Below are 13,475 nucleotides of genomic sequence, written 5' to 3'. Positions count from 1 at the left end.
AGGGGGGCATATTTTGAACCTACTTACTTTAAATTCTACACTTATTTCACCCCTGAAAAGATGTCTGACTTTCTATATGCTACGTTTTATGAATCCTCTTAACAGAAGAAAGCTTTTCATCAGAATTATAAGATATCCTTTTGCTTTATATTGCTTTTATGGTTTTGTAAACTGCCTCAAATATATTGCTTTTATTCCACTAAAGTAAGTACAATCTTGTGAGCCCCCAGCCACAATCTGAAGTGGTTGCAATTCTCCAAGTGAGAAATAGGTTTCAGTCTCATTACAACTGAACAACTTAATTGCAAAAGCAACAAAGCTTACAGAACCTGCCCTGACCAAAAGACAGGTTTGCCTGAAGCATACTTTTTGATTTCATCATGAACATAATTCAATTATCTTCAACCTACTATTCTCCTTGATCTAAGCACATAATAGTTTGGGGCGGATATTAGGCTAACTTTCCCTAAATATATTGATTACAACCTTTATTATCAGTCAGCATGTTTTGGGGAAAATGGAAATTGTAGTCAATCATATTTCAAGAACACTAAATTAGGGAAGGCTGCATTAAATCAGTTCAATGCCTTTTCTACTTCCAATGGGATATCTACATCGGCACCCCTAAAATCTGTATCATGTCCATCATAAATCACATGCCTTATAAATCAGGTAGTTCCTAGAGATCCTTGTGCTGTCCATTTGCTCAGAGACATTTCCCTTGACTCTTTTATAAGATTTGGAAACTAGGCGAGACATTTCAAACTACCTATAACCAACAAACCAACTTCACCACAGTTAACACTTGTGCCATTGTGTCCTTTATGTTGTTGTGTTTTAATTTGATATAGGGAGGACTACTCACTTGCTTTATTGAACAAAACGTTGCAGTTACTTGTCCAGATACTTTATAGGAGTCAACACTGACTTGAAGGCATGTGCATGGGCAGACTGATAGACAGACAGACAGACACACACACACTTTATTTTTACTATGTTATGGAATAGTGCAGTACTGCAGGCTACTTTTGCTGCCTGCTGGCTGCCTGCAGTTTGGCAGTTCAAATCTCACCAGGCTCAGGGTTGACTCAGCCTTCCAGCCTTCTGAGGTCAGTAAAATGAGGACCCAGATTATTGGGGACAATAGGCTGACTCTGTAAACTGCTTAGAGAGGGATATAAAAGCACTATTAAGTTGTATATAAGTTTAAGTGCTATTGCTATTACTAATACAAAGAAGAGGAGACCTAATGCATTTTTATTTGAAAGGTGTTTGAAGGCACAGTTGCTGAGAAGGCAAACTCCACGTACTTATCACAGGAACAGCAGCTGAAGCTGCCAAGGCCACCCTGGCCACAGCTTCTACCTGTTGGTACAATATTATTCTTGCAATATTGCTGGGCACCATTTCATCAGGGGTGCAGGCACACGAGCGCGCGCACACACACTTTTGGCACGCAACATGGAAAAGGTTAGCCATCACTGGCCTAGGAAAAGGAAGGGGAAATGGATATACCTTTCTAAGCTGTATATACCATTCTTCTGCAAAACACTTTACTCCTTTCTGGCTTCAAGCTTTTCCTTTCTGTTGTTGACTGTGAAGTAATTTCTCATTACAAAGTCTTTCAACTTGTTAATGTATGTGCATAAAAAAAAAAAAGTAAAGAGAAAATCAGGAAGGGCTGCTCACTTCCTCTGACTGCCTGACAAAAATCATCATGCTTTATTGCCCTAATTAGTTTTCTTGGTATTTTATGCAAAGGTTCCAGGGTGCTTAGAAAGTTAATAGAGGGTAATGGAGTGGAACGTGTGGAATGTCTTCTCACCCCACAGAGCACTCCTTTCCCTTGCTGATAACAAGTGTGGGTGAGTGTGGGTGTTTGGGGAGGGGGGGAAAATCCCTTTATTTATTTATTTTAAGGAACAAAAGTTCAGTGAGTTGGGGGAGGCTGGTTTCATAATTAGCTTGAAATTACTAAATCCTGCATTAATTCTGTCCTACACCTGCATATCACTGCAGAACACGAGACCCTGGTCCAAAGCATAATGTGCATGTCTGCCATCCTTGAATCAAGACAAAAATGGGCCGGCATAATTTCCCCTGCAACTGAGCTCTATTCTGCTTTAGTAACAAGTCTATCACTGGTACTGACCATATAAGATTAAGGATAACACAGGATAAATAAGAACAATGATGCCTTCCTTCCTTCCTTCCTTCCTTCCTTCCTTCCTTCCTTCCTTCCTTCCTTCCTTCCTTCCTTCCTTCCTTCCTTCCTTCCTTCCTTCCTTTTCTGGGCAGCATAAATATTAAAAACAGAAACAATACCTGAAACCGAACAAAAACGATAGCAATAGCAATAGCACTTAGACTTATATACCACTTCACAGTGCTTTACAGCCCTCTCTAAGCAGATTACAGGGTCAGCATATTGTCCCCAACGATCTGGGTCTTCATTTTACCAACCTTGGAAGGATGGAAGGCTGAGTCAATCTTGATCCAGTGAACTGCCAAATTGCAGGCAGCTGGCAGTCAGCAGAAGTAGTCTGCAGTACTTCATTCTAACCACTGTGCCACCATGGCTCATAGGCCAAAAACATAATGGGTGAGCGAAAGCAGACAATTGCACATCAAATGTACAGGACATAAGGAACAACCTTGAAGGACAGGAAGAAGAAGCACTACCAAGGCAATGATCAGATAAGTGGGGCTTGAGTCCCAGCCAAGAAACTATTTTGAGAAAATGTCTCAGGCAAGTGAATGTCTCCCCAGCTCACATGGAGATTAAATGAGAGGTGGGGGGGAAGCACATTCAACTTGCAAGATTGTATTATTGTAGTTTTACCATAAAAGTAGTCCTGATCTACACTTCATTTGTTTCTTAGTTTTGTAGGCTTAATCTAGCAGGCTTGATACCAACTGAGTGCATCCAATTTTTCCCAAAGATTCAAGGGGAAAAAGTAGTTTTCAGATATCATGTCAAGTGTTGCAGGATCAGGTGGTCCAAACCTTCAGGGGGATGTTATTTTAGATAGATGATAGATAGATAGATAGATAGATAGATAGATAGATAGATAGATAGATAGATAGAAGATAGATAGATAGATAGATAGATAGATAGATAGATAGATAGAAGATAGATAGATAGATAGATAGATAGATAGATAGATAGATAGATAGATAATATTTATTGTCATTTTATTACTGTGTGCATACTGGCACACATTAAAAATAAAATTCTGTTGCCTGCTTTCAAAAGTGTACACATATATAACACACATATAGACATGCTACATACATATATATATATATGTTTTCTTAAGTTTTCGTGGGTACTTACATGTATGGCATTCAGCTTTGTTCGGGTATTTTCCCACGTCATTGTAGTTGTGCTTTTAAAGTTGTAGCAACGTAGATGAACACTCTACAAGAAGCCTGATGATGGCAGATGAGATTCTGCCGAAACGTTGCTACAACTTTAAAAGCACAACTACAATGACATGGGAAAATACCCGAACGAAGCTGAATGCCATACATGTAAGTACCTGCGAAAACTTAAGAATATAACAAAACTATGGCTGAATCTGGATGTTCCGCTTCGGATACCACGAAGCCTCCTCCCAGAAGATAACACGGAAAACAGGACGTGAGGAGGATGTGTAGCGTCCCAGACAATATTGCCGGACCCTGCTCAAGCAAAGCAGTGTTGTCATAGAGAAAGTGTGATCCTTAGGTCCTTTCAGGCAATATTGCCTAGGGGAAGAAACACAAAGTCTGCCAGCTCTGTTGGATCTAATGGGATTCTTGAATAACCTTCTCATCTGGTATCTCTGTTTGGATATTTGCCTCAAACTGTGAGATGGATGGCATATAAATGCAATAAATAAATGGAATGATCAATCTATCAATCTCCTGATAGTACTGCATCTTCCCCAATTTGGAACTGTTATTTATCTTGGTGGTGTAACTTAATATGGCATGGAGAGAACTTGGTACAGCACTTAGAAACAAGAATAAAAATAATGTTTATTATTCAGCATTAAAAAACCCTTAAGGCAGCTCACTCTAGAAACACCAAATGTTCATACGAACCATTGTTATTTATTTGCAAGAGTTCTATAGCAAAGCAAGAACTTTTAGTTGAAAATATCAGAGGTTGAGCCTTCCATTTACAAAGTTTGTTTACTACCACTAATCTACATATCTGTAGTGGCTGGTCCTCTGAATTTATCTTGACAGTTTGTATGACAAGGAGAACATAAAGGTAAGTAAAAAGCATGTTTATTCTCATATAAGAGACTGATCCTTGGCTAACTGCCTACCAGCAGGACAAATATTTCTTCCTCAGACAGCTTCCAAATAAATATTCTCCTTTAGATTTAAAATTGGCATGGATCCTACTTTGTAGGTGGGAATCATCTCCTTTCATTTGGAGAGCTAGCAATCCATATTTTCTGCTCAAAGATGATTTCTGCTTGAATGTTTTCCAATCTAAATCCAGATTGGGGAGGAGGGGAGAGAAAATACTCACCTGTCATAATTAGTATTATTTAAAGCATTTTACTGTCCAGTAATTTTTAACTAAGAAGCAAACATCTCAGTTTAGCCCCTAGGTAGCAAAATGAACAGGCATGCAGATCATCTAACCAGTTTTCATTATCGTGAGATCATTTATTTATTTAATTTATTGGCCACCCATCTTACTATAGGGTAACTCTGGATGGCTCGCAGTTGTTAATTATGCTTCTTCTATCTTAAAATCAGACAACAATACAGATTTTTCATCTCTTATCTATTAATTTGTATAAAAAATTCTGTATGAATGCAACTTCTTTCTCCTTTCTCTTTCCATTTTCTATAACTGTGTATCCCTGTCAAGTAAAAACAGTAGAAAGACAGCAGGAAAAGTTTGCTCCAAAGAATTCTAGCTTACAAAGCAATTGCCCACACATCTTTTTTTTTCTCAATGAAACATGCTCTTTTATAGGATTACTTCTTGGAGAAGGGAACAGAGAAGAACAGTGAATTTACTATTACCATAAATTGACAGTTTTTAAAGGAAAAGTGGTATTTATTTATTTATCAAATTTATTAGCAGCCGATTTGGCAGTTCATGATAGGAATAAAGACATACCTAGGCTTCCCAATTAGAAGTCCACAAAATTGTACTATGTTTCCCATTGATTGAGGTTGACCTGTATTACAATCCAAGACAGTTGTGAAAGAAGGTTGGATAAAACTATCATAACTGTCATGCACCATTGCTCCAGTTCAAATAGCAATCCACTCTGGCTGTGTAGTATCCCAGTTTCTTTCTTTTTGAGGAGGAGGTTAAAAGCAGAACAGAAGATCAAAGTAAAGCATTCGCTTCATAGCTTCATTTCTACATTGAACCCATAGTAATGTCTCATCATCCATTCCAATAACGTCTCTGGAGAGAAGAAAGATTTAGATTTGCTAGGACTCTATAAGAATATTTATTTGTTATTTCTTTTTGTAGTTCTGAATTGCTTTTGTTTTTTGTTTTAAAAAAGCTGATTCTAATTTTAGGTTAGAAACAAATAGGAAAAAGAACATATTAAAGCACCGAGAAAGCTTCCTTCAGACATCCAAATGTCAGGTTGGGATTACATCTGATGTGTACCTGATTCCCACTGCAATACTTACCTCTCTGGGTCATGCTCCTAATTATAGACTTTGATGAAACTTCTAAAAGATGCTTGAATTCCTAGAACATTTCCTAAAGTATTTCTTTTCACAAAGTGCCTGATGATTCTCTTTCACAAATGGAACAACTGCAAATTGTTATTGTGACTCTCTGTCTTTTTAAAGTCAAGTTCAGATTCAGCCCTCTACTTAGACAGATGGAGCTAATTACTTCAAGTGGCAAGCAAATTGGCTTAGAGGGCAAGAGTATTTTAATGCACTAATTGGTGTTAAACTGCCAATGCCTCCTGCCAATGGATTTTAACTGGACCCCATACAATACTTGGCTGCACATTGCTACATTGGCAGGATGTTGGCCTTCAAACCAAGGGGTAATTATCATTTCAGTCTTCTTGACTTCCTGCAGATGATTAGGAACAAATCTGGGGGATGAGGGAAGCTTTTGTATTAAGAAAGGAATCTACTGCTGAATATTGCTAAGGATAACTTGTAGATTTTATGTAATTTGCACAGGTCATGCTTGTTTTGAACTTAGTTATACATATTCAAGGCAGTTATATTAACATTAAATTAATTTGTGCCTTGTGATGTCATTCACTGCTGTGGTACAGTGGTTAGAGTGCAATACTCCAGGCTACCTCTGCTGATAACTGGCTGTCAGCAGTTTGGCAGTTCAAATCCCACCAGGCTCGAGGTTGACTCAGCCTTCCATCCTTCTGAGGTGGGTAAAATGAGGACCCAGATTGTTGGAGGCAATAGGCTGACTCTGTAAATTCCTTAGAGAGGGCTGTAAAAGCACTGTAAAGTGGTATATAAGTCTAAGTGCAGGGGTGGGATTCTACCAGTTCACACCTATTCACTAGAACCGGTTGTTAACATTCTAAGCAGTTCGGAGAACCAGTTGTTAGAAGAAATTACTGGCCCAATCCCTTAAGGAAGGCAGGTAGGAAACATTCTGGTGTTGCTTACAGAAATAGCCTCTTCGTTAACCCTTATTAAATTTTTGGCAGGACTAGACTTCCTATCTCAGGACCTTCTCTGGAATTTTTTTCCTCTCCTTTGCTGGTACTTTGCTTGTGTGGAGTGACCATTCAAAGTTACAATGGCACTGAAAAAAGTGACTTATGACCATTTATCACACTTAAGACTGTTGCAGCATCCCCACAGTCACAAGAGGCCAGGCAAGGAGATGCGTGCCTCGATGTGATATTGAGTTGGCCACACTCACCCAGTCACATGACTACCAAGCCATGTCCACCCAGTCACATGACCACCAAGCCATGCCCACCACCTAAGCCACAACCACAGAACCAGTTGTTAAAAATTTTGAATCCCACCCCTGTCTAAGCACTATTGCTATTGGGCAAACCCTACCAATGCACACTATTGTCCTTATATCGTTAAGAATTTGTGTCATGATATCACACTATATGTCTTGCCTCTCCCCCTCCCTTAACTTATCCTGCAGCTCTCTGCCCTTTTTGCCACTTACTCGGAGAGCCTTTTTTTCCACAAAGATGGAAGTAAACAAGAGATGGCAGTTCTAAAACTCCAGCTCCAGACTTTATAACAGCCCTTCTGATTTTCCTCTTCCTAAGTGGCATCTTCAGTCTCCCACTGCCTATGTCACATGTGGCATCTTGGCGAGAGACTGAGCACTTCTGGAAACTTACTTTACTCTTCAGGCAAAATAATCAGGCAGTGTTAAGTGTCTGCAATACCAATCTTCTACAAGGCTGAGAAAATGCACAAATCTACCACCTCCACCCAATCTTTCTGTTGCTTAATACTAGAATAGCAATTCTAGTGAGAATTAGATGTTAAATGAAGTCATGGCCCTTTCCTGTTGATCACACAGAATCTGAAGAGCCTTAAAACCGGCCAGGCTCACTTTCCATCCTTCCCTCTTCCTTGATTTTTATGCATACTGCTTGGAAATAACTCTACTTTTGGGGGGGAGTGGGGGTGGAAGAGGCTGTACGTTATACAAATAGTCCTTGACTTACAACAGTTTATTTAGTGACCATTCAAAGTTACAATGGCACTTGAAAAACTGATTGTTTTTCATGACCATTTCAGCATCCCTATGGCCACATGATCAAAATTCAGGGACTTGTTAACTTACTCTTATTTATGATGGTTGTGGTGTCTGAAGTAATACTTCAGGCTCAGAAAGTGATAGCAGAAGATTTCCTATGGAAAGGAAAAACATAAAGGCTCTGTAGATAGGAATCAGGATTGCTCGACCCATAACAATACTTTTTTTTCTAAATCAATGATCTTACTCCCCAAATGTTAGGAGGCCTTGACATTTAACTGGCAATGCACATGGGACAGGGATATTTTGGTACACATACAACCAAGGTCAGAAAGCAGATATTGATAACTCAGAGCAATGATAAGGATTCCATAATTGGAGAAGAAGCTCAGAATAGATGGAAATCCTTTTTAAAAAGACAGATATTAAAAGAAAACAGGTCAGGATTATATATAGTTTCAGGAAAGTTAAAACTCAAATGAGTTGAGGGGAGCCAAAAGTGACAAGTACAAAAAGGCCTTCTTCTGGATTCAAAATGAAAGGAAAGGAAAAAGAAACAGAATACCAGCTGCTCGGTGGAATATCACAAATAATAAAGGTTAGTTACTCATTTCTTATTTGACTCTGACGTCTCTGAGAAGAAGATATATGTTATGCCAGCCAATTATGAACTGCTAGTTGAAGGAACAAGATTTTAGCTGGTGCTTGATAAAAAAATACAGTGAAGGCTTTCTTGTGACTTAAATGAGTTCAGATATCCAGGGCCAGATTCATTTCCTTCTAGCATACTGAAGGAAATTGCTTATGGTCCAGCCATACTTTTGAGAAAACTCAGGAGAAATCATTAATCAGAATTAATAGTGAATCAGAAATTATGAACCAGAATTAACTCAGAAAAAAAAGGCTCAATCAATGGTCAACAATATTTCCTTAATAAATTAGAGGACAATCTGAAAGGGACTATCCCAAGGATTCATTTTTTGGAAGTAGTACTTTTCAACGTATTCATTACAGATTTGATGAAGAGAATGTTTACCAAATTTTCAAGTAATATAAAACCAGTGGGATAGCTGAAGCTATTGAAGAGGGAGACAAAATTAAAAACGAGCTTGCTAGGTTGAAGCAGGCTGAAATTAACAGAATGAAATCGAATACAGAGAATATGAAGATATTCAGTTGAACAGTAATTTGAATGAGCAAATATAGGGTAGGGGATACCTAGCTTTAAAAAGGTAATTATGATTTTGGAACTGTAGTGGATCACAAGCTAAATATAAGCGAACAGTGTTGGCATGGCTGGCAAAATGATAAATGCAATTCAAGCTGCACCTATGTCCAACTTTGCCTCTTATTTAAAAAAAAAAACCCTAAGCAGACATTGTTAGTAATGGAACTCGACTAGAAAATGAGAAAATAGCCAAGAATAAGGTAAGAGTAGACTATATTGTTGCTAGGAAAATAACATGGATGTATCCATCAACTCCCAAAAGTTAAATCTGAAGGAGATTTTATTTATGGAAGTATACTTTCCAGATCATAACAGTTCCTGTATATTATATATTGAATGGACTGTACATTAAATATTGTGTCCAGTTCTGGACATTTGTGTCCAGTTCTGGAAATTGAAACCTCAATTTGAGAATGGTAATTAGGTGAACCGGGGACTAGAAATTAGATCTTATGAGGAAAGACTACAGGAGCTGGAAGAGTTTAGTCCTGAAAAAAGGAGAAGTTTGTATAGGATGTGTTGGAGTGGGGAGGACAGGAAGGATTTTTTTCAACTATCTCACACAGAAAGCCAAGGTCTGTCCCAGACTGCAAGTACAGAAAAATGGTGGGGCTAATATAAATCAATCAATTAGAATAGAGCTGGAAGACACCTTGAGGTCTTCTAATCCAACCCCCTGCTCAAGCAGGAGATCCTATACCATTTAGACAGATGACTGTCCAGTCATTTCTTCAAAACTTCCAGCATCCACAACTTCTGAAGGCAAATTGTTCCACTGTTTACTTGTCTTCACTGTTAGGAAGTTTCTCCTAAGTTCTAGGTTGCTTCTCTCCTTGATTAATTTCCACTCATTGTTTCTTGTCCTGCCCTCAGGTGCTTTGGAAAATAAGTTGACTCCCTTGTCTTTGTGGCAGCCTCTGAAATACTGGAATCATGTCACCCTTAGTCCTTCTTTTCTCTACGCTAGCCAATTCCTGCAATAGCTCCTCATTTGTTTTAGTCTCCAGGCCTTTATTCATCTTAATTCTCTTCTCTGCACTTTTTCCAAAGTCACAAAAAATTTTTTGTAATGTGGTGACCAAAACTGGATGCAGTATTGCAGGTTGTGGTCTTACTAAGAATTTATTTATTTCTAATTTGGAAGAATCTATCCAATTCTGGCCCAGTTTGTACCAGCAAGCTGGTCCACATAGTCCTCCTTCCCAGGTTCTTGAATATTTTATCCTTTCCTAATAGAAGAAAATTAACGAAGAGCCAAACCCTTGAGCCTTTCATGGGAAAGAACACACCTTCCTAATCTCCTTTTAGTTGTGATGCCTAAAATCCAATTTAACATTGGGGCCAGGTAGGTGCTGCCACAGGTAAATGTTGTTTGGGATCTGGCAGGGCATATGCCAGATTTTTAGATATTTTATATCAAAAAGTATTTTATATTTTTATATAAAAATATTGTATTTTTAAAGCCGTAACTCATATCATCTTTACCAAATTTGGTGAGAATACGGAGGTGATTCACTAATTCATTACACTTCTGAAACCTCTCTCTTTATTCTCCTTCCTGGTTTTACAAGTAGTCCTTAACTTACAAGTACAATTAAGGCCAGAATTTACAGTGCTAACTAAGGTGGCCATTAAGTGAGTCACTGCCCTTTTTATGGCCTTTTTTGCTATGGTTATTAAGTGAATCATTGCAGTTTTTAATTGAATCATGTGCTCACTAAATGATTCCAGCTTCCTGCATTGACTTTGTTTGTCAGAAGTCAGTTGAAGAGATTGCAAATGGCAATCAGATTGTAAATACATGCTGGTTCCAAGCACCTAAATTTTGATCACATGACTGTGGGGATGCTATGATGGATGGAAATATGAGGACCAGTCATTAAACTTTTTTCCCCATGCTGTAACTTTGAGTAACTGCTAAACAAGTTGTTGTAAGTCAACGACTACCTGTAATTGACTGTAATGTAATAGAAAATAATCATCTATTTTATATCAACCACAAAGATTTTGGTAATTCCTGAAGTATAGGAGATGAGCAGGCTGAGCCTGAAGGTGGGATTAAATGCATCATCAGTTCAGAATTGCTACACAATCACAAGAGACCCAAGTCCATCCCTGTGAATTCTGTTGATCCTTATCTAGTGCCAATTTGGTTTGACTGTTAGTAGACCAGATTCTTCTGTAGATAAACTTTTAATGCTTTGAATTCAATTGCTGTTCCTAGTTACTTGTGCCTGACATCAAATCCCTATTAACCACTATTTTAACTACAATGCCAAAATCTATGCAATTTCTCATTTTTTTCCTCTGCTTTTCTACCTTGTTCTCAAGATGTCTGAAAACTCCTTCTGGATTTTGATTATACCACCTGTTTCTCTTGTTTCAATGATTGTACAGTGAAAGGAAGTATTCTGAGCATGTGCTATGTACTGGCAGGAGACAAAATGATAGAGCACAGCCAAATGTGATTGGGCTTCTTGGAGGTCCAAGAATGAAAGAGAATATTGATATGTGAATTTAATAAACACATCAATCGGTTTTCAGCATGTGAAAGAAACGATTGTTGGGTGTTATCAAGAGTAGATTTGGGGGAGATGGGAGGAGCTTGCGCCGTGGCGATACGGTTTGCAATCGAGCTCCTCGATTGCAGCCGATATCTCCGCCACTGGCCGGTCCAACGGACCTACGCTGTCCCGTAGGGACAGCCATCGTGAAGCATATCCTGAGGATTCCGGGGATACCGCAAAATCCCTGGAGAGCCGGGTGAAGCTCTTCTTGCCAGCGGCGGAGAGGCAGCCCCATGCTGCTGAGGCCGGGCGACTCAGACGGAAGAGTTTGAGAAAGAGTTTGTCGGTTGGGTGAGAACTTCTTTTTTTTATTTAATTTTTGAATTTGGAAAGTTTACTCTAATTATCTGAAGAAACCTGTGTGATTTTTGTTTTGTTTTTTGACAAAATTGATTTAGCGGCGTTTTTTAGGGAAATGTCAAAGAGAATCCATTTTTTTTCTTTTCTTTGCTTCCGGACTCTATTGTTACTTATTGGATAACTGGACTGTTTTCTTTTTCTATATATTCATATGTTTTATTCTTCTTCTGGACTTTTTTTTTTTTTTTTTCTGGGCTAGAGGCTTCTCTTGATTTTGTTTGATTTTTCGGTTTTTGTTTTGTGTATTGCAAGCGGCTTTCCCTTAAGAGAGGAGGGGGAAAGTGAGAACTATGATACTTTGTAACACTGCCACCTAGAGGCTCGGAAATATTTTTTTTTTAAAAAAATAGACTCTTCTTCTCAAGGACATCCCCTGATAAGATAGAGGAAAGCACTTTGTGGAATATTATTACAGGTGTCTTTCTGGATATACATGGCTCAGCTTTGAAGCTTGTGGGAAGAGAAGGGAGTTATAATTAGAGCCTTGGATAATTAAATAGAGTGCAGTGTTATTGTTTTTTTGAGTTCTGCCAACCCCTTCACTAACATCAAGGTCCTTACTTTTAAGCTTGATTTATTTGCAAAGGGAAGCCTCTGAATTTCTTTTTCTACTTATATTTTATTTTGATTTAACTGATTTTATTTTTCTTTTTGCCTATTTGGATCCTGTTTTCTCTTTTTTTTTTTTTTTTTTTTTAATGTACATTAGCGGACTATTTCTTTTTCCTTTTTTAATTGAGGTTTTTCTTTTTTTTCTTTTTTCTGGCTGGACTAAGGTGTGGAATCTGAAGAAACTTATTTTTCTTGGTTTTTTGTTTTGTTTTTGTTTTTCTCTTTTTCTTCTTCCCTTCTTCCTTTTTGGCTTTGTCTTGTTTATTATTATTAGTTTTTTTTTTCTTTTCTTTTTTATTGGACTAAGGTCAGGAAGAATTTGAAGAATTTTTTTTTCTTTTTTTCTTTTTTTCTCTCACTTTTGGCTTTTTTATTGTTGGCCTTTTTACCTTGGATTATAATTTCATATTTTTTTCTCTTTTTTTTTGTGGATTAAAATTTGAAAAAACTTGAAGAGTTGGAACCACTTAAAATGAGTAAGAAATTTATATCTTCGGGTGCCTCTATGTCTGCTTCTGCCTCCCCACCATCTGGACAGCGCTCAATTCAGACATTGTTAAAGCAAGATAAAGAGAAAGAAAAGAACAAGAAAGAGTATCCTTCAGATGATTATGCAAGGAATTCAAGATCTTAAGGTAAAAATGGATACTATTGAACAAAGAACAGGTAGGATGGAACAGATGATGGAAAAATATGAAGAGAGACTCCAAAATGTTGAAGAGGGAGGCAAACAAAGAGAGGAGAAAATTGGAAATATCGACAATAGATTAACAGCGATTGAACAAGAAAAAAGTGAGATGTTGAAGTGGGAGTTGGATAGATCAGAATTTTATCTTAGATTCCAAAATATAGAAGAAGAAAAAGGACAAGATTTGGTTGCGATAATGGTAGGAATTCATGGCGGAGGCGCTCGAGATAACAGAAGAGAAGATGATGGATGGAATTGATGAGATATATCGAGTTTTACAAGATATGCGATGAGAAATAACCTACCCAGAGAAGTTCA

Source organism: Pseudonaja textilis, chromosome 3, assembly GCF_049901715.1.
Source record: "Pseudonaja textilis isolate UNSWEBS1 chromosome 3, rPseTex1.2, whole genome shotgun sequence".
NCBI classification, from domain to species: Eukaryota; Metazoa; Chordata; class Lepidosauria; order Squamata; family Elapidae; genus Pseudonaja; species Pseudonaja textilis.
The sequence above is the reverse complement of the archived record's forward strand: the minus strand, read 5'-3'. Positions refer to the sequence as shown.